At 36.4% G+C, this 21,421-nt stretch overlaps 1 protein-coding gene across 1 annotated transcript in view; it reads left to right on the plus strand.

The window, feature by feature from the left end:
* LOC110867740 (F-box/FBD/LRR-repeat protein At1g13570-like) overlaps nucleotides 1-21,421 on the plus strand; it is a 51,013-nt gene that overhangs the window by 5,917 nt on the left and 23,675 nt on the right. The gene's annotated exons all lie outside the window — the stretch shown is intronic.

Here is a 21,421-nt window from a genome sequence, read left to right on the forward strand (position 1 = left end):
ATATATATATATATATAGTATGGCTCGATCATTGCGGTGTAAAGTTGTAACAATATTTTAGACAATCGTGTAAAGTCGTAAAAGTAATTTAGAAATTAACATGGTTATACGTAGATAAAAAATAGTATAATAATGTGTGACGCTATAGTCTGATGTCCTAAAAGCAATTCAAATAAAATGAGACGTCAAGTTATTAAGTAGAAAAAGTTGGCGGATCAAAGTTGTCAATTACCAAAAGTTAGTGAATGTGTAACTTACTTAGTTTGAAAGTGTGAAGTGAAAAAATTAAAAGTATAAGGGGTTAGAAATTAAAAGTATTGAAGCTCGAATTATAATATATGAAAATTAAAAAAAGATAAATGTTCAAGGGCTAAATGTGTATTTTTTTTAAATGTTAAGGACTTGAAAAACAAAAGGGCTAAATGTGTATTTTGTAAATGTTGAGGACTTAAAACACAAAAGTCTACCGACTTCGTGTTTTAAGATGTTATGGAATTTGTATTTTTTATTAGTACATGTAATGTATGATGTAATTATTAATTATAAATATTTTTTGTTACGTCTTTTTTTATACCAACTCCATGTAAGATGTATAAAAAATCTCTAATCAATAAATAAGATGTATAAAAAAATCACCTTTTAAAAAAATAGACTTAAATGTCATTTTAGTCTCTGTGGTTTGGCCATTTTACCAGTTTAGTCTAAAGGTTTTATTTTTCGTCTATGGGTCCAAAAATGTTTCATCGTTGCCATTTTAGTCCACTGGGTTAATTTCATCCATTTTTTCTGTTAATGAGAATGACAATTTAGTTATTTTATATGTAATTCTGTTAAATAAAATGACCGAATTGCCCTTCTCGTTAACAGAAAAAATGGATGAAGTTAACCCAGTGGACTAAAATGGCAACGGTGAAACCTTTTTGAACTCAAAGACAAAAAATGAAACTTTTTTACTAAACTGACAAAATGACTCAAACCACAGGAACTAAAATCATTTAACTCTAAAAAAAATAAGATTGAAAGAAAAAAGTTCCCTCAAAAAACCAAAAGAAGAAGAATCGACAACTTAATGTGAAACCTAACCTCGCTTCTGGTCGTCGACGATGGTGGCTGGCTCGCCGGTTGCTGCCGGTTTGTTCATCAAATAAACCATATCAGTTCAACAGCACAACAGGTATTTTCTTAGTTGTCATAAACAATATACGACGTTGTTGAATGTTGATTACTGGATTCGGGTAATTTTCTGACATTTCTTGTAATCTTAAATGGTTTTGTTGATTGATACCCTGAATACTTTGACTTTCACGTTATCCACTCAAAAACCCTTAGAATGAGTTATGTGAATTTACATGATTACAAAATATATTGGACAGAGTGTAGTTTAAATAGATTTTAAGAGTAGCTAATTTTGCAGCCAACAAGAAGAGTATAAGATGGATAGAATAAGTGTTAAAATATTATATGTGTTATCATCCATTTGGGCTTCTGGTTATTTATTATGGTCATATTGGGCTTATGAGAAAGTTGGGCTTTGGGCCTGAGGTTGTTGATCTGTTATTACTGATCTGTTATGTTTGTTATTGGATGTTTTCAAGTTGTTGTAACAGGAAAATATCTAGGGGGCTTATTGTAACATTGGGGGCTGATGTTGCCATAAAGCAGAAGTTTTGGATCTGGTTGTAATGTTCTATGACCGAGAATATAAAAGGGCTTGTTATCAGTTGGAGAGATCTAGATCTCTCATTTGTTCACTTTCACTTCTCTGTAATAGTTAGGGTTTGTTGCAGAAGTTTATCGTTGGATCTCTCATCTGTTAGAGAGTTTCCTGAGTTGTATTGGTATAGATGATCATTGATGCGTGTCAGTGTGTATATGTTTTTAATATATAATTAAGCCCTTTTTACACTTTTAGCCAAGTTTTAAATTTATAAAACACGATATTCACTAACACTAAACACACATATGGGCAAGTGCACCCATCGTGGACGTAGTATAGTGTTGGTAAGATACCGAGGTCGTCCAAGGACACAAGAGCTTTTAATACCGGTTTATCCTCAACGTCTAACCAAATCAAAAAGTTAGAAAAATGTTTTAAGCTAAGAGAAATAAAAACTAACTAAATGCTGAAAATAAAATAAAAATAAAAACAGATAGACAAGATGAATCACTTGGATCCGACACGTGTATTAGTATAACCTTTGATTATTTTCGCACTTTTGCACTTGTTTAAGAGATTATCTTAGTTATTGTAGTAGGCCCCTCTTTTGAAGGCGACGTTACCCTCAACCCAGTAGTTTGAGTCAGCAAGGATACAATCCTAAAGGGTCGGATTATTGAAAGATAATGAATTAAGTTATTAATGCAAATTATGGTAGGCCCCGCTTTTGGCGGTGACGTTACCCTCGGCTAAGTAGTCTGAGTCAGCAGGGATACAGTCCTAAATAGCCGGGTTATAGTATTAATAGTAGTTAACTTATGAGGGGGTCAAAGAGTTTGGATCCCCGCCATCCAATACCTATGGGCATTGAAGGAGATCCTACTAAATTTGACTCAGGTCCCAAGCAGGACCTCTAAACGCTGAACAAGGGCAAGACCCTTACCAAACCGTTCCCTTAACCCCCGACCAGGTAGCCAACATACCTCCATATAGACCGTGGAGATATGAATGGTGAAAATCTTTTATTTTATATAGACAGTAAAATAATGCCAAGACACCACGGACAAACGATAAGGAAAGATCACCTTCAACATAAGTAACTAGTTATTAAAGTCATTAATACAAAACCAAATAAAAAGTGCAAAAGATTAAAAATAAAAAAGTATTATACTAAACACTTGTCTTCACCAAGTGATGTAAGAGACTTAGGCAAACATGGCCTTGATTGTCAAGAACTCTTACGATCAATCTTGGATCCCGAGACGACTCACACACTCTACGATGGACAATGGATGATGGTGGTGGATGATGGTGTTATGGTGGTGGTGGGTGGTGGATGAAGTGTGAGAGAGGTGGTGTGCCAAGGGATGAGTTGAAATGAAGCCAAGCACTCCTATTTATAGGCTGAACAGAAGCCTGGGCACGGCCCCGTGTCCGCTGGACACGCCCCCGTGCCCGTCTGACACTCTCTCTCTTCATTAATTGTAATTCGCAATTACAATAAATGCACCTGCAGCACTCTGACCACGCCCCCGTGTCCGCTGGGCACGGCCCCGTGGTGGGCAATAGAAGCTTCTACCACTTTGTCTTTTGTGCCAGGGCTGACCATCCTGGACACTGCCCCGTGCTCGCCGAGCACGGCCCCGTGTTGAGCTGGACACGCCCCGTGTCCGCTGGACACAGCCCCGTGTTCAGCTGGGCACAGCCCCATGCTCAGCTGGGCACAGCCCCATGCTCAGCTTTCTTCTTGTTTTTTTGCTTTGGGAGATGCTGTCGAGGAGTCGGGCATGCCACGTTTCTTCCTTTTCTTTGTATTTATGTTGGATTTGGCTGCATTTTTGCTTCTTTTGTTCATTTAAGCTCTTTTAACCCTGAAAATACAAAAGGAAGACAAAAGCACACCTTTTCCAACATTAGTACTTAAAAAGGGTTAGTTTTATGCCTCATTTGATGTAATTTATATGTTGCATTTTACACACATCAAATACCCCCACACTTGAATCTTTGCTTGTCCTCAAGCAAAACTCTTTAATATGTGGCTTACACTCCCAAATGGAATGGGTAGAAGAGAAGGTTTTGGGCTTGTCTTGAGTGTCGGGAATCCAAGATCTTTATTGGGTTTTATTTTTATACTATTTACAATCCTATTCGTTGTGATTTATTTAGAACGTTTCATAAGAGAAATTACTTATTTGGGCATAACATGCCTTTTTTTTAAAATTTCATTTATATACAAGTTCACATACCTCACAGGGGATCACTCAACACTCGGCCGAAGGTGTATTTTTAGTGAATCACTCGAGAGCGGCATGGAACTTATTCCTACCATAAGCTTGCCAAGCAATCAATCCTCCTCCTTTTTAACTTTATACCTTTGTAAATATCAAGAGGACTTTTTGGGTGAAGGGTTAGGCTTGGGCTAAAGGTGGGTGGTTAGTAAAAGGGCGAAAGGCGTAAAAAGCGTCGGTTTTCGTAAAACACTTTGTTTTTTTTTTTTTTCTTCTTCTTTTTTTTTCACTTTTTTTTTTATTCTAATGAAGCATTTTTCAAACAAGGTTTCTTTTGATGAGCTTGTTTGTTTATTGCTAACTTCATCTCTCTTTTTTTTTTTTTTTTTGTGTGTGTCACAAGAAAACCGAGCTTTGTTACTAAAATAAAGGGTTTAAAATGAAAAAGGTTTTGGTGGGTAAAGGGTGTTTGTTTTGGGGAAAGAAACGAAAAGGTTTAGGCTCAAAGGGGTTAACTAGGGGGATTTTTGGGTAGGTGGTAAAAAAAGGAAAATTAATGGTGTAGAAATAAAAAGGGGTCAGTCCTAATGCCTCCATCATTTACTTACTCGGGTTTAAGTTGGTAAGGACCGGGAATGTATCGTCGTGGCAAGTTCTAGAGTCGTAAGAACCAAGCGGCTATTCACACAAGAAACGAAAAATGAGCATTTAGTTTAAAGATGTATATTTGTATGCTTAATAAAGGCTCAAAACTCACTTTTGTGGGAATGGGTTTTTATGTGATCAAGTATATATAATCAAATTTTAACTAAGATTGTCATGCCGTTTCATAATCTTCTTATTTGGTTCTTTTTATCACGACGCTATCGGTTGTAAATTTATAAAAATATAACCTTTTTTAGAACTTGTTATTCCCAAATTAAACCAAGACAAGTAAAAAAAAAATGAAAAGTTTTTGAAAAAATTTGGGGTGATTAGCGGTTCCAATAGAGTTTTGTGTAAGGCTTGTTATTAGGACTTGCAAAATTCAAGGTTTTAGCATCCCCCCATACTTAAATTACACATTGTCCTCAATGTGTCCCAAAAATAAGTTTTTCGGTTGATTAAAATGTGTAAAAGTGGGTTAAAAACAAGATTTTATGGTACTGGGTAGCTGAACACGGGGTGGTGTTGGCTGAACACGGCCCCATGTCCAGACTGCCAGTACCAAAAGTAAACAGAAGGCTGGGCACGGGGGCGTGTTCAGTGAGCACGGCCCCGTGTCCAGGTACCTGAACTGGGCATTTCTGCAGATTTTTGGGCACGGGGGCGTGTTGGGTGAGCACGGCCCCGTGCTGAACTTGCAGTAATGAAGAAAAATTGTCGAGAGGCTCTGTTTTTGCGCATGGGGTGTTGGTTCAAGCTTCCCTTAGTATCCTTCACCATCCCGAGTGTGTTTTATTCCTGCAAATTAAAACTAAATTAGAAAGCATAAAAGTTAAACTTAATCTAAAACTAAGGATAGTTCCGCGGAATGCCTCCGTGGTGCGCCACGTTTATAAGGGTCCTTGGCTAGACCCTCCTTATCGGGTGGTTCAGGCTCATCTTCAATTAGGGGGTCATTATTGCCAAAAGGATATTTCATTGAGCGCTCAAGATCTATGCTCCTTTTGAATGCCCCTAATTGAAGAGGTAGATTATTGAATTTCCGGTTTTTCAAAGCTTCATGAGTTTTTACAAAAGGTCGTCCCAACACTAGAGGAGCGTCATCGAGGATGACAAAGTCGGTTGGGATTACCATTTGATTTGTTTGAACCAAGACATCCTCCACTTCACCGATTGATTTTATTACTTTCCGATAGGATAGAAAAATGGGTATTTGAAGTGGAGAAAAATCACTAATACTTAATTTTTCAAAAATATAGTTAGGCATTATGTTAACACAAAGATCTTTATCAATGGTGATATTACTAATAAAGGAATTTTGAAAGAAACATGGAACCGGTGTAATGTTAATTTCAAAAGGATCTTCTTTTATTAGCGAGGTTTGATCATTAGTTAACTTAACACTTACTAAGTCTTTGATTTTAGCACTAGTGTTTAACTCTTTTAAAAACTTAGCATGAGGGGTTATTAAACAATGATTTTCGAAAGTAGGTGACAAGAGGTTAATTTCTTCAAAATTAGACTCTTCTTGAATTTTATCATTATCGGACTCACCATTTTCGTTGTTTAACTCATGTGTCGGTTTTTCACTTTCTTGTTCTTCCATTTTTACACTTTCAACTATCTCTACGTTATTATCATTTTTTAGCTCTTCTCTTGCGCGGGATTCCTCTTCCCTTGCGCGAGATTCTTTTATGCAACGTTCGATAGTTTTAATGTGTTCTAATATCCTATTAGTTATTTCGGTGAGATTGAAAGAATTTGGATCCTCAAAGCTTGAATCCGGTTGTTCGATCCTTGGCTCCTCATAATTCTCATATGAAGTAGATGGTTCACACCATTGTTCTTCATTATAAGTATATGATGGATAAGGGTCGAAACTTTGTTCTTCATAGTACTCATATGAGGTGGGTTGTTCACGCCATGGTTCCTCATAATAAGAATATGAAGGTGGTGGCTCATATGTTGAATCTTCAAAGTATGAGTATGAAGGCTCATACCTTGGTTCATCAAAATATGAGTATGAGGGAGGAGGTTCATACCTTTGGTCTTCATAGGATGTGTATGAAGTTGATGGCTCGTACCTGGGCTCCTCATAATGGTTGTATGAATTGGATGGTTGATATGAAGTATCATATTGAACCGAGCGTGCATTACGACAATTAGTGCAATAATTACCTCTATAATCATCCTCATCATAGGTGTAGTTGTAACCTCTTGAGTATTGATCCATAAGAATCACTCAACAGACCACAACTGAGTCTCGGGACCAGAAAACAAAAATAAGACGGAAACAGAAGCTGGACACGGCCCCGTGTTGAGTGAACACGGCCCTGTGTTCAGGGACTGTATCTGGGCGTTTTAATTAAATTTACTGGTCACGTTGAGCACGGGGGCGTGTTCAGTGAACACGGCCCCGTGTTCAGACTCTGTATCTGGGTATCTAACTAAAAATATGCAGCACGGGGGCGTGTTCAGCGAGCACGGCCCCGTGTTCAGGCTACTGTAAATGCAAAACTAAACTAAAATGCAGAAAAAATGCGCGCGTTTTAAAAAAAATTTTGAAAAACTGATTAGGCCGTTGATTTTAAGCTTTCTTAAAATCCTTGTGTCCCCGGCAGCGGCGCCAAAAACTTGATGTGCGTGAAGTGTGTATATGTTTTTAATATATAATTAAGCACTTTTTACACTTTTAGCCAAGTTTTAAATTTATAAAACACGATATTCACTAACACTAAACACACATATGGGCAAGTGCACCCATCGTGGACGTAGTATAGTGTTGGTAAGATACCGAGGTCGTCCAAGGACACAAGAGCTTTTAATACCGGTTTATCCTCAACGTCTAACCAAATCAAAAAGTTAGAAAAATGTTTTAAGCTAAGAGAAATAAAAACTAACTAAATGCTGAAAATAAAATAAAAATAAAAACAGATAGACAAGATGAATCACTTGGATCCGACACGTGTATTAGTATAACCTTTGATTATTTTCGCACTTTTGCACTTGTTTAAGAGATTATCTTAGTTATTGTAGTAGGCCCCTCTTTTGAAGGCGACGTTACCCTCAACCCAGTAGTTTGAGTCAGCAAGGATACAATCCTAAAGGGTCGGATTATTGAAAGATAATGAATTAAGTTATTAATGCAAATTATGGTAGGCCCCGCTTTTGGCGGTGACGTTACCCTCGGCTAAGTAGTCTGAGTCAGCAGGGATACAGTCCTAAATAGCCGGGTTATAGTATTAATAGTAGTTAACTTATGAGGGGGTCAAAGAGTTTGGATCCCCGCCATCCAATACCTATGGGCATTGAAGGAGATCCTACTAAATTTGACCCAGGTCCCAAGCAGGACCTCTAAACGCTGAACAAGGGCAAGACCCTTACCAAACCGTTCCCTTAACCCCCGACCAGGTAGCCAACATACCTCCATGTAGACCGTGGAGATATGAATGGTGAAAATCTTTTATTTTATATAGACAGTAAAATAATGCCAAGACACCACGGACAAACGATAAGGAAAGATCACCTTCAACATAAGTAACTAGTTATTAAAGTCATTAATACAAAACCAAATAAAAAGTGCAAAAGATTAAAAATAAAAAGTATTATACTAAACACTTGTCTTCACCAAGTGATGTAAGAGACTTAGGCAAACATGGCCTTGATTGTCAAGAACTCTTACGATCAATCTTGGATCCCGAGACGACTCACACACTCTACGATGGACAATGGATGATGGTGGTGGATGATGGTGTTATGGTGGTGGTGGGTGGTGGATGAAGTGTGAGAGAGGTGGTGTGCCAAGGGATGAGTTGAAATGAAGCCAAGCACTCCTATTTATAGGCTGAACAGAAGCCTGGGCACGGCCCCGTGTCCGCTGGACACGCCCCCGTGCCCGTCTGACACTCTCTCTCTTCATTAATTGTAATTCGCAATTACAATAAATGCACCTGCAGCACTCTGACCACGCCCCCGTGTCCGCTGGGCACGGCCCCGTGGTGGGCAATAGAAGCTTCTACCACTTTGTCTTTTGTGCCAGGGCTGACCATCCTGGACACTGCCCCGTGCTCGCCGAGCACGGCCCCGTGTTGAGCTGGACACGCCCCGTGTCCGCTGGACACAGCCCCGTGTTCAGCTGGGCACAGCCCCATGCTCAGCTGGGCACAGCCCCATGCTCAGCTTTCTTCTTGTTTTTTTGCTTTGGGAGATGCTGTCGAGGAGTCGGGCATGCCACGTTTCTTCCTTTTCTTTGTATTTATGTTGGATTTGGCTGCATTTTTGCTTCTTTTGTTCATTTAAGCTCTTTTAACCCTGAAAATACAAAAGGAAGACAAAAGCACACTTTTTCCAACATTAGTACTTAAAAAGGGTTAGTTTTATGCCTCATTTGATGTAATTTATATGTTGCATTTTACACACATCAATCATCAGTGGATGATCATCAACTCTGGTTGTATCGTTTCTTTTGTACAGATCTTACGTTTGTAAGATCTTAGGGTTTTGGGGGGCACTTTTTCTGGTTTGGGTTAATAAGAGTTTTTGTCACGTTTTGTCGCTATTTTGTTGTTTGTTGTTGTTGATTTACTGTTGATTCATCATAATACCATAGTTTTAACATGGTATCAGAGCTATTTAGCTCCTGGTGTTGTTGAGTCTTGGTTTTTCCGCTGCTTTCTTGTCTAATATTTGATATTTTCTGTTTTAGGGTTTCTGTCTTGGAAACTGGTGTTTGAAGACAGATCTTCTCAGATCTGTGGTTCTGTGCTTTATCTGCTCTTGGTGGTTGTAACCCTAAGTTAGAGTTTGGTGTTCTTCTTGTGAAGCTCCTGCGTTAGTCTCTGAAACTTTGCTGTTTCAGGGCAAACTAACCAGAAGAGTTCTTTGTTCTGTTGATATTTTCTTAATCAGATCTTGTAGTTCTTGAAAACTACAGATCTGGTGTTGTTGAAGACTTTTTGCACCCTTTGTAAGATCGTTCTTATCTCTTGTTCTTTTGTGTTGATTGGATTAGTTGAAGTCGGGGTAGTGAGGACCGGCATATATTTGTTTTGTGTTGTCTGTTTCTGTTATGTTCTAGGGTTAGTGTGGCTCCTGAGTAAAGGCTTGTCCAGGCACCTTTTGAGTGATGAACCTGGAATCTGGTCCCTGACTCAGTTTCGCCCTTAGTTGTTTGATTGATTATCTGTATTGTTTGTTGTCTAATAGTTTGTGTTATCTGTATTGCCTGTTGTTGTATTTGGTATTTGTTTGTTTGCATCATGACTGGTGGTGAGGGAACTTCTGTTACCCTGATCAGTAAGCTTGACATAGGAGACCCTCTTTTTTTGCATCCTAGTGACTCAAGTGCTTTAACCATTGTTAATATGAAATTAAAAGGCACTGAAAATTATTCTGTGTGGTCCAGTGCAATGAAACTTGCACTGGAAGCAAAGAATAAGTTTGGTTTTATAAATGGTAAATGTGAAAAACCTAAGGATAATGAGGTTCTTGCTGCACAATGGGATAGGTGCAATTCTGTGGTATTAACATGGTTGTTAAATTCTGTGTCTGAAGAGTTGTTTTTAGGTCAGGTGTTCTCCAAACTTGCCTCTGAAGTTTGGACTGATCTAAAAGAGACTTATGACAAAGTAGATGGTTCTGTTGTCTATGACTTGTACAAAAAGATTAATTGTATTTCTCAAAATGGTAGCACTGTGGCTGAGTATTATAATAGGCTAACAACTATGTGGAAGCAGTTTGATGCCATGGTACAACTGCCTTCATGTTCTTGTCAAGCAGCCAAAGACTACAATGATTTTACTACTTTAATCAAACTAATGCAGTTTCTCATGGGTCTTGATGACATATATCAACCTGTGAGAACTAACTTGTTGACAAGAGAACCATTTCCTTCTGTTAAGGCTGCATATGCCTTAATATCTAGAGAGGAGTCACATAGACTCACTAGTAGTGGGTCTAAGAGTCAATCTGTATCTTATGTGGCTAGGTCTAATCCTTCAAGTCAAAATACATCTAAAAGGAACTTTAAAGGGTCCAATTCAAACCTAAAATGTACTAATTGCAATATGCTTGGTCATACTGTTGATCGTTGTTTTGAGATTATAGGATATCCCCCTGGTATGAGAAAAAGAAATACAGGACAGATTGCTAAAAATAATAATAGTAATAGTAATGCAAATAATGTTGGTAGTAGTAAATCTGGTATGTCTGCTAATTCTTCTAGTTCTGTTGGGTCTGCTATGCCATTTACCTCTGAGCAGATAGCAAAACTATTAGATCTTGTGAGTGAAAAGTCTGGGGGAGAGCAATTAAAGGCAAATATGGGAGGTGAGTTGGTCAATATGTCTGTTTTTTCTAGTAGTTATATGTGTTGTTCAAGTAGTTCAAATGTTGAAACTCTATATAACTGGATTGTTGATTCTGGGGCTAACCAACACATGATTAAAACTGATAATGACATGTTTAATTGTGTGGATGTTTCAGAATGTGGTTTAACTGTTGGTCATCCTAATGGTACTAGTGTGAGAGTTATAAAGATTGGTGATTTAAAGTTGATTAATGGTGTTGTTTTAAAAGATGTTTTCTATGTGCCTGATTATAGTGTAAACTTGTTATCTGTGCATAAGCTTGCTAAAGATAATGGAATAGCTGTGTTGTTTAATGAAGATAACTGTATGTTACAGGATTTGAAATCAAAGAAAATCCTGGTGATTGGTAAACAAGAAAATGGTCTTTACATGATTGGTAGAAATGGTAATTCTGTGAATACTTGTTTTAATAGTGTGTTAGTGTCTAATATATGGCACAGTAGGCTAGGTCACCCTTCAGATCAAGTTCTGGCTGTTTTAAAAGGCAGTTTAGGTATCAATTCTGTTCAACATGGTCCATGTGAAATATGTCACAAGTCTAAACAAGTTAGGGTTCCTTTTCCTCTTAGCAGGGCCGGTCCTAAGAATTCGTGTACCCTGTTCGAGTTCCAAAAAACGTGCTCTTGGGCCTTAACGAAGTTGGGTATCGGGCTCAATAAAGGTTTAAACCTAATACCAATGGGCTAATAACTATTCTAAAGCATAAGAATAGTTTTGTAAGTGGGCCTATATTGGCGTTTGTATAGGTGTACCCTATTAAAAAAGAAACTTTACGTATACATATCGGGTTTTTTCTAAAAAACATGCCCTCTGAAATATCGGGCCCTGGCCGGTGGTCCTCCCCGCCCACCCCCAGGGCCGGCCCTGCCTCTTAGTGAACACAGGTCTAAAACTGTTGGTGATTTAGTGCATTTAGACTTGTGGGGTCCATATAAAATTAGTAGTTATGAGGGTTATAAGTATTTTTTGACTGTGGTGGATGATTATTCAAGGGCTGTTTGGTGTTATCTTTTGAAAAACAAAACAGAGGTTTTTGAAAATCTTAAAGATTTTTATGAACTTGTACTTACTCAGTTTAAAAGTAAAGTTAAAGTTTTCCGTAGTGACAATGGTACTGAATTTGTAAATAATCAGATGACCGGTTTTTGTAATAGTAAAGGTATTATACACCAAACATCTTGCTCATATACACCGCAGCAAAATGGTATTGTAGAACGTAAACATCGACACCTTTTAAACATAGCCAGAACTCTGATGTTTCAGGGTGGCTTACCTTTGAGGTTTTGGAGTGATTGTGTTTTAATTGCTGTTTATTTGATTAACAGGCTTCCTACGTTGGTATTAGATGGTAAGAGTCCGTATGAGTGTATGTTTGGTTTTAAACCCTCCTTAGTGCATTTGAGAAACTTTGGTTGTTTATGTTTTAGTACCATTCTGAATGAGTCGGATAAGTTTGCTTATCATGCTGATAAGTGTGTGTTAATTGGGTATTCTAATACAAAAAAGGGTTATAAGCTTTGGAGTTTGGATGAGAAAAAGGTTTTTTTCTCAAGAGATGTAAAGTTTTATGAACATGTTTATCCTTTTAAATCCAAACTTATAATGGATCAACCAGTTTTTGATAAAGATTTAAATCATATAAATTTCTTCGACTCATATGAAATGTTAACACCTGAAGTTTCTCATACTCCCGATGATGAAGAGGGTATTGCTGAGTCTCATGGTACCAACAGTGATGATCAGCAACCAGTTCCTTCTACGTCTGCCACTCCTAGTCCTGTTGAGTCGAGTCGTGGCTTAGGATCTAGTGTAGAAAGTAGTGTTAGAATGGAGCCTGGGAGGGCAGAGGACACTGTGGTACCAACAGATGAGATCCACCCATCTGAGGGGACCGTTTCTGGTCTTAGGAGATCTTCTAGAAACACTGTTTTGCCAAAAAGATTTGATGATTTTGTTCTTAATAGTAATGCTAAGTATGATATAGGAAAAGTTGTGAGTTATACTTGTTTGTCTGCTGAAAATTATTGTTTTGCTAGTAAATTGAATAAGTTGAGTGAGCCATGTTCTTTTAATGAAGCATCCAAAGATTCAAGGTGGGTTGATGCCATGAATCTTGAGATGGAAGCTTTACTTAGAAATAATACATGGGAAATTGTTGATTTACCTAAGGGTAGAAAACCGATAGGGTGTAAATGGATATATAAAATAAAGTACAAAGCAAACGGTGAGGTTGAGAGATACAAGGCCCGTTTAGTGGCAAAAGGTTATAGTCAACGTGAGGGTGTTGATTTTGGTGAGACGTTTTCACCGGTTGTTAAAATGGTAACTGTTAGGTGTGTTTTGAGTATAGCTGTCCAGAATGGATGGACTTTGTTTCAACTTGATGTTAATAACGCGTTTTTATATGGTGCTATTTCTGAGGATGTCTATATGTCCCTTCCTGAGGGATATTATTCAGAAGGTAAAAATAAAGTGTGTAAGTTAGTTAAATCGCTTTATGGCTTAAAGCAAGCACCTAGGAAATGGAATGAAAAACTTACAAATGTTTTGTTAGATGTTGGCTTCGTGCAAAGTGTGTGTGATCATTCTTTATATACGTTGTCTAAAAATTCTGTGTTTATTATTCTTTTAGTGTATGTAGATGACATTGTGATAACTGGAAATAGTAATGTTGAGATTGAAAAGGTGAAACTTATGCTTAGTGATACGTTTCATATTAAAGATTTGGGAATTCTTAAATATTTCCTGGGCATTGAGGTTTTGTATGATGAACATGGGTTGTGTTTAAGTCAACGGAAGTATTGTTTGGAATTACTTAGTGAGTTTGGCTATTTAGGATGTAAGCCTGTGTCTACACCTATAGAGTTGAGTAGTTTAGTCAATTCCAAAACTGAAAATAATACTGGTTGTGTTATTGATGTAACTAACTATCAAAAGTTGATTGGAAAACTGATCTATTTGTCGTTGACTCGTCCTGATATTAGCTATGCAGTTCAGTTCCTTAGTCAGTTTATGCATAGTCCTACAGAAGGACATCTTAGGATTGCATTGCGCTTGTTAAGGTATTTAAAGTCCAGTCCGGGGAAAGGCATCATGTTTAAGAAAAGTGCAGATTTTTCTTTAACATGTTACGCTGATTCCGACTGGGCAAAGTGTCTGGTCAGCAGGAAATCTGTGACTGGTTTTTGTATTTTCTTAGGGTCAAATTTGGTATCCTGGAAAAGCAAAAAACAGAGTACAGTTTCTAGATCTTCAGGTGAGGCTGAATACAGGTCTATGTGTTCAGCGACGTGTGAGCTTGTTTGGCTTGTTAATGTTTTAAGTGAATTGCAAATAAATTGCAAGTTACCTGTTCAGTTATTTTGTGACAGTAGTGCAGCTATTTCTATAGCTGCAAACCCTGTTTTTCATGAAAGGACAAAGCATTTTGAGATTGATTTATATTTTCTAAGGGAGAAAATCTCTTCTGGGTTTGTAAAAACTGAAAAGATTGATGCAGAAGGTCAATTGGCTGATGTTTTCACTAAAGGTTTGAGTGTTAATCTTCATAGTTATTTTTGTGAAAAACTTGGGCTGGTTGATTGGTTTAAACCAAATGGATGAAGGGGGGATGTTAAAATGTTATATGTGTTATCATCCATTTGGGCTTCTGGTTATTTATTATGGTCATATTGGGCTTATGAGAAAGTTGGGCTTTGGGCCTGAGGTTGTTGATCTGTTATTACTGATCTGTTATGTTTGTTATTGGATGTTTTCAAGTTGTTGTAACAGGAAAATATCTAGGGGGCTTATTGTAACATTGGGGGCTGATGTTGCCATAAAGCAGAAGTTTTGGATCTGGTTGTAATGTTCTATGACCGAGAATATAAAAGGGCTTGTTATCAGTTGGAGAGATCTAGATCTCTCATTTGTTCACTTTCACTTCTCTGTAATAGTTAGGGTTTGTTGCAGAAGTTTATCGTTGGATCTCTCATCTGTTAGAGAGTTTCCTGAGTTGTATTGGTATAGATGATCACCAGTGGATGATCATCAACTCTGGTTGTATCGTTTCTTTTGTACAGATCTTACGTTTGTAAGATCTTAGGGTTTTGGGGGGCACTTTTTCTGGTTTGGGTTAATAAGAGTTTTTGTCACATTTTGTCGCTATTTTGTTGTTTGTTGTTGTTGATTTACTGTTGATTCATCATAATACCATAGTTTTAACAATAAGCAAGCTTCCTTTAGGCGTAATAGAAACCATACTGTGTTTAATACCGACTCAAGAGGCGGCAAGGACAAGCATTCTCTCAAGGAATGGAGGTATCATTGGACCAAAATCTCTAACTTGAGTTTAATGAGGAGGCGTTTGAAGTATCGACTTATGGGGCTGAGCCGTCTGCTTTGGAGCAAACGTTTGACTTTCCAAGTCACAGGAAAGCAATGACTAGGAGGTGTAAACTTTTCTATGCTATATACCAAGTTGTGATAATGCACCAGGGTCCAATACATGAGTTCACCCTGTCTATGAGAGCAGATGGCTCCTGTGTTGAGATTGACCATATATTAATTCATTTATCGAGGAAAAATACGGTCAAGATCTTGAAACTTGACTTTATTGGGAAATATAAGTTGCCCGTATCTTTCTTCTCGTTACATCAATTAACGGATCTGTATCTCAATGACTGTGCTATTGACCATCAACCATCATTTAATGGATTTGGTAGCCTTACAACCTTACATTTGCAAGAGATACACATTTGCGTAAAAGAGCTTATGCGCCTTTTATTGAGTTGTCCATTACTAAAGAGACTGGCAATCGTAAGTTTGTAATAAAATAGAATCTTAACCTTCACGGTCTTTCAGTTAGCTTAATATCATAATTCTTGCAGTTGAGTGACGCTGGAACTATCAATGGCATTGGAGACATCACCATTGCTGATTTCATCAAGTGTTTACCGGGCATTGAGTATCTGTCTCTTTCGTGTTTAATCTTTTTAGTAATTCTATGCACATGGTATATACTTAATCATACTTTTAGTTGCTTATTAGTTATTACTTATTACTAATCTTTGTTCTGTCTATGGTTCAAGTGTTTCCCTCCACTTCCGAAAGAGCTTCCAACGACAATGGTCCACTTGAAATACTTGCGTATGGAATGGGTATGGTTTAGGCACAAATATGTGGTGCCTTTTCTTGTTCTTTTAATTAGAAGCTCCCCAAACCTGGAGAAACTTAAGCTAGAGGTAAACAACAAGAATCTATGTATTCTACATTTCTATTTGCTTTAATTCTTATGTCAAATTGCACTCACACGAAGCATTTGATGTAGATTTTCCCCGATGATGACTTGTTTGAGGAATCTGAGACGGGCTCCTTTCCACGCAAAGATTATCCAGATATTATGTTGAAGCATCTTACCGAATTGGAGATTCTACAGTTTGGCAACGCAGATAATGAGATGGATTTTGTGAAGTTTATATTGGCTAAGTCACCTGTACTAAAGAAGGTGAGAATACTCCTATGGGATGAGATTGATGAGGATGAAAAATTGCAGATTTCAAAAATCGTTAGAAGCTCCCCACGCGCATCGCGTGTGGTAAAACTCAATGTTAGTTGAGACCGACTAATTTGAGTTACTTGGTGGTTCTTTTTTACTGTTTAGTGAAATGAAAAATTTTGTTGCTACCTTATATGGGATTTTGAGAATTATGATCTTTTGCAACTTGAATTTGCTAAAATGTTATTTTTCGCGCGCTTTAGTTCAAAGGGCACCATCATTGGGGATAAAATGCATATATGATTGCTTAGCCAATGATACTTATGAGATTGTCACGCTAATTAGTTTTGGTACTTTAACTCACGTATCTCCTCTTGTGGGACATGTTATCTATACTATATAATAAAAGAAACATGTTTTGGGACACTTGTCATTCTCTCATTTAATTGATTAAAATTATTAATAATATATATATATAATTAACAACTGATTAAAATCAAATAATTACTTAATATATTGCGAAAAAGTTTAAAATCACTTTACGAATTACATATTATAGTTTAATCTCAAATTTTGTGATTCACAGTGGGGTTGAAAGAAAACATTCGACTTGGGATTAAAATTATAAATTATAAATTAAACATAGTCTATAGTTCTCCTATCATTTAATGATTATCACCAAAAAAATCTTATCTATACTATATAATAAAAGAAACCTATTTTAGGACACCTGTCATTCTCTCATTTAATTGATTAAAATTATTAATAATATACTAATAATAATAATATTTAATCTAATCTAATACAAATAATAATAATAATAATAATATTTAATCTAATCTAATACAAATTCTTATTATTAATTCAATAACCTATTGTTAAACTAAAACTTCAATAGAATCTTAAATCCTAGCTAAACAAGTTTCGAAATTCATAATAATATTAATATGTTAGACTAAATATATTATTGATATATATATATATATATATAATATATTATTGATATATATAACTAAAATTATTATCAATAACATTAATAATAGATTTAGAATCAAATACAAAGATTCAAAAAAATAAGAAGTCGTACAAAGGGTATCAAATAGACTCTGATTGACCTCATTCAACCAACATTAGAGTCGTCTTATCGAACTCCACGACATTAATTAATATGTACGAGTTGATGAGTTACATTTATATTAACTCATTTATGTCAATATAGTATGTAAATGTCTCTGTCTTTGTTTTGCATTTACAGGAAATATCTATACTATATAGTTTAAATTGTTCAACCCGTGTAACACACGGGGAACTAACCTAGTATGATAATATATGCCAGTATAGTATTATGATGGAATTTCCTTCGGGTCAAAAATCCTTTCGATATGTTTGTGGGATATTAGCGAGGAGCTTGCTCTGCCACCCTCGAGCATCTTTTCTTCAATCAAAATCACCATTTGTTGCCCAATCACATAGCTGCTTACTATGTTGTGCGGCCTTGCGCTCATGAAACATGGTTTCGCCACAAGTTTTCTCAACATACACCATTGAGCCATCAACCGCGCCGCTTACATATACTCAAAAGTTGGTTCACTTGACCACATCATCAGTTGTCGGGCGTTTTTGGTTCAATCAACCAAAATGGTGAAATGAATTAGAAGTTTTCATGTGTGGAGATAAGCATATAACACATAGATATGTACAATATGTGCAGTTGAATGAAGAGCGTTGAATAGATTTTGTAAAAGTTTCTGATTATATTTTGATAGTGTTAGTCATCTGATCCGGTAATCATTCTCAAGGTTACAAAAGTCGCCTGATACTTTTTCTGCAACAGTTTGTTTCGACTCAAACCTCTTTTGATTATAATCTGTTATTACCTGAACATATTGGTTTAAAGGTCATTCTGAATCGTACCAAAATGACCAGCTTTTAAAGCCACCCGTTCTAAACCGAACCTTTTATGAACTGTTACCTCGCCTGACCTACTGTCCATTTTCCAAGGATAGCAAATTTGTTTCTAGATAACATACATAAAATTATTATTACTGATACATACATTTACAAGTTTGTGTCTACAGTAGTCGTCACGTGGCGGCCTCCCATTTAGCCACGTGGAAACCATTACCTTCTTTTTTCCAATATATGTTTGTAGATATACAGAATTTTGATTCAAGAGATTAACCAAGCAGGCAATGTATGCCCCCACCCACATCTGATTTTTGAGGATTTACCCATCCTGCTCCCCTCTTCCTTTTTTTCCTTTTTGCATTGTCTTTTTTTACTCTTTTTTGTTTTTTCATATTTTAGTTTACTAATGCATGCATTTACAAGTTTGTGTCTACAGAAGTCGCTAGGGATGAGATGGTACACTAACTGTACACCTATCGGTACCAAAAATGCGGATATCAAATTTGAATAAAACTGAGTATCGAATATCGTACAGAATATTATGGTACGGTACGAGTATTGGTATCAGTACCGGTCTTTCGTTACGCTACTTGTTTTGGTACCACTTTGTTTTTTATCTTTTGAGCATTCGTACGTGTAACATCCCAAAAACGGGTTTGGTAATCAAACCACGTTAATAGTAAAAACGGGTAAAATACCGTTAGTGGTAAAAATTAACCCGGTAAATATTAGGACTCAAATGAATAAACCTAATATTAATTAAAAAAAAGGGGGAATAAATACTTTGAGAAAACAAAGTATATAAAAAGGCCAAATTAACGGGACTTAGAATGAAACGGGTTATAACCCCGGAACCTACTAAGTTAACTAGGAATAACTAACCTAGTTATTTATGTGTGATCAAGTGAATGAATAGAAATCAAGATTTTAACCCTCTTTATAAAACTTCTAAATATGAGGGACTACAAGTGGACAAACTAGGAAATGTTTTAATTAAAACAATAATAAAAATCAAAACACACACATGTGTGTGTGAGTTCGATCGACCAGAGGCAAGAGCAGAGGTTCCAAAACCCTAGTTTAACAAAATCAACAAATTGAAGGTCAAAATGAAGCTCAAATTCACAACCAAACATGAATAAGCGATTACCAAGTCAAGGGGATCGTAAGGTATGTCGAATTTCTAACATTCATGAAGTTGCGAAAATTAGTTAATCTTGCATGATATGATCTATGTATGAATCATAGAAGTTATGGCTGAATTTGGGATGTAAGATTGCTTAGGAACAAACCCTAAGTGAAGATTTAGAATAAATTGCTATGATTTAGGTGTTTGGTTGAATCACCACACCTAGCTAAGTGGGTTTTATTGTTATGATGAAATTGATGATAAGACTATGTTTAGAATCATCATGCATGATAATGAATGGAAGGTGTTTAATTAAACCATGAAATTGAGTACATGATCATACTTTCATGAAAGGGGTTTAATAAATTATGATGAAACTAGTGATTTTGGTTCATATAAGTAGGTGTTTCGAATCATGATGTCTACTAATTAATATGTAGAACTTGATTATAATTGATGATTGGATGAATGTCTAATGCTATAATGAAACGGGTTTCACTTATAGATGGAATCCGTAGAATTTGCCTAATGAAAGAATGAGTTTTATATAATTAGATGATTTTATGATGTACATAAACTATGTTGATGAATGTAGTTAAATTAGTTGCCTAAAAATAGCTATGACCGAATAGTCGAAGAAATACTCAAGTGGGTTCGTTGAACTTAATTGTGCATTTCATACATTAAAAAGGGACAGTTGACTTTTGAAAAGTCAAACTGACCAATTACAAGGTCGAATGATAATTTTGATAGAAAATACGTGAGGTGGAATAGTCGTGATTAGCAATGACTAAACTAACCATCTTGCAAATTATTATGCTAGTTTGAAGCTTAACAAGCTAGGTGAAGCTTGGTGAGGAAACGGGTCAAACAAATCAAGCATGAAGAGGAACGAGTGGCTTGAATGTGAGGTAAGTGAAACTTACACCTTTTTGTAGAATACATATCTATTCTATAAGTTATAAATACAAATGGAGATAATATTCGAAATATGGTTTCCGACACGAAATGATTTGGGTCGGAATCAGAAACAAATGTTAGAAACCACAGAAATGGTAAAACGGGGTGGAACGGTAAATTAGTCAAGAAAAGAATAAGATAAAATGAGTTTTTGAACGACTACTTTATAAGTAAGCCAAAACTAGTAAAAAGAGTAAAAGGGGATCAAATGGTAATATTGATGCCATTTGACAAATAACAACTAATAAGTGTATGCCGAGTCTCATGCTCGCAGGATGAACGGCTCGTGTATTAGCGAAGCTATGAAATAACAAGTAAGTCAAGACAAGGTATTAAAACGGATCAATATGTTGATCCGAGCCAGGTACGCATAATTACGTTGTAGTTAAAAATGCTAGTTTGGTCGAAAAATGGGTGAGAGTCCTTCGTCGTAAAACAAGGACCAAAATTGACTAAAACGCCCTTGTAGGTTAAATTGAACAAACGACCATCAAAGGTTGTTTGGAAACGAGTTTTATGATTAGGTAAATACTTATAATACGTATAGAAGTTGAAAGAGGTATTATATTAGTCAAATGGTACTATTTGAGTTTTTGCCGTAAAATAATGATTCGAGGGGTAAAATTTGATTTATACAGACCACCACATTAAACCCACCATAAACACAGTTGTGATGGGAGATTATAGGATAAGAAATGTGGTGATGAAATGCTAGAAGTAATCGAAAGCGATTTTAGGCTCGAACGCGCTTAAATACCCTTAACGGGTCAAAAATAGAAGTATTAGCGAAATAGGTCAAGAATGTGTAATAATCCGTGATTTGAACCTTATACAATAGGAAATAATCATAATAATACGTTTACAAAAGAAACAAGGGCTACAAACAAGTTTGTTAGATGAAATCACGAACGGGTCAAAAGATGGTAAAAAGGGTAATAAGCCGAAGAGTTAAACTCTGAAATTTTATTATGTAAGATATAGAATTTTAACTCCATTAGATGGAGAATTAAATTACAGACGCGTAGGAAAAAGAATCGGGTAAAACGGAGT

Source organism: Helianthus annuus, chromosome 7, assembly GCF_002127325.2.
Source record: "Helianthus annuus cultivar XRQ/B chromosome 7, HanXRQr2.0-SUNRISE, whole genome shotgun sequence".
Taxonomy (NCBI): domain Eukaryota; kingdom Viridiplantae; phylum Streptophyta; class Magnoliopsida; order Asterales; family Asteraceae; genus Helianthus; species Helianthus annuus.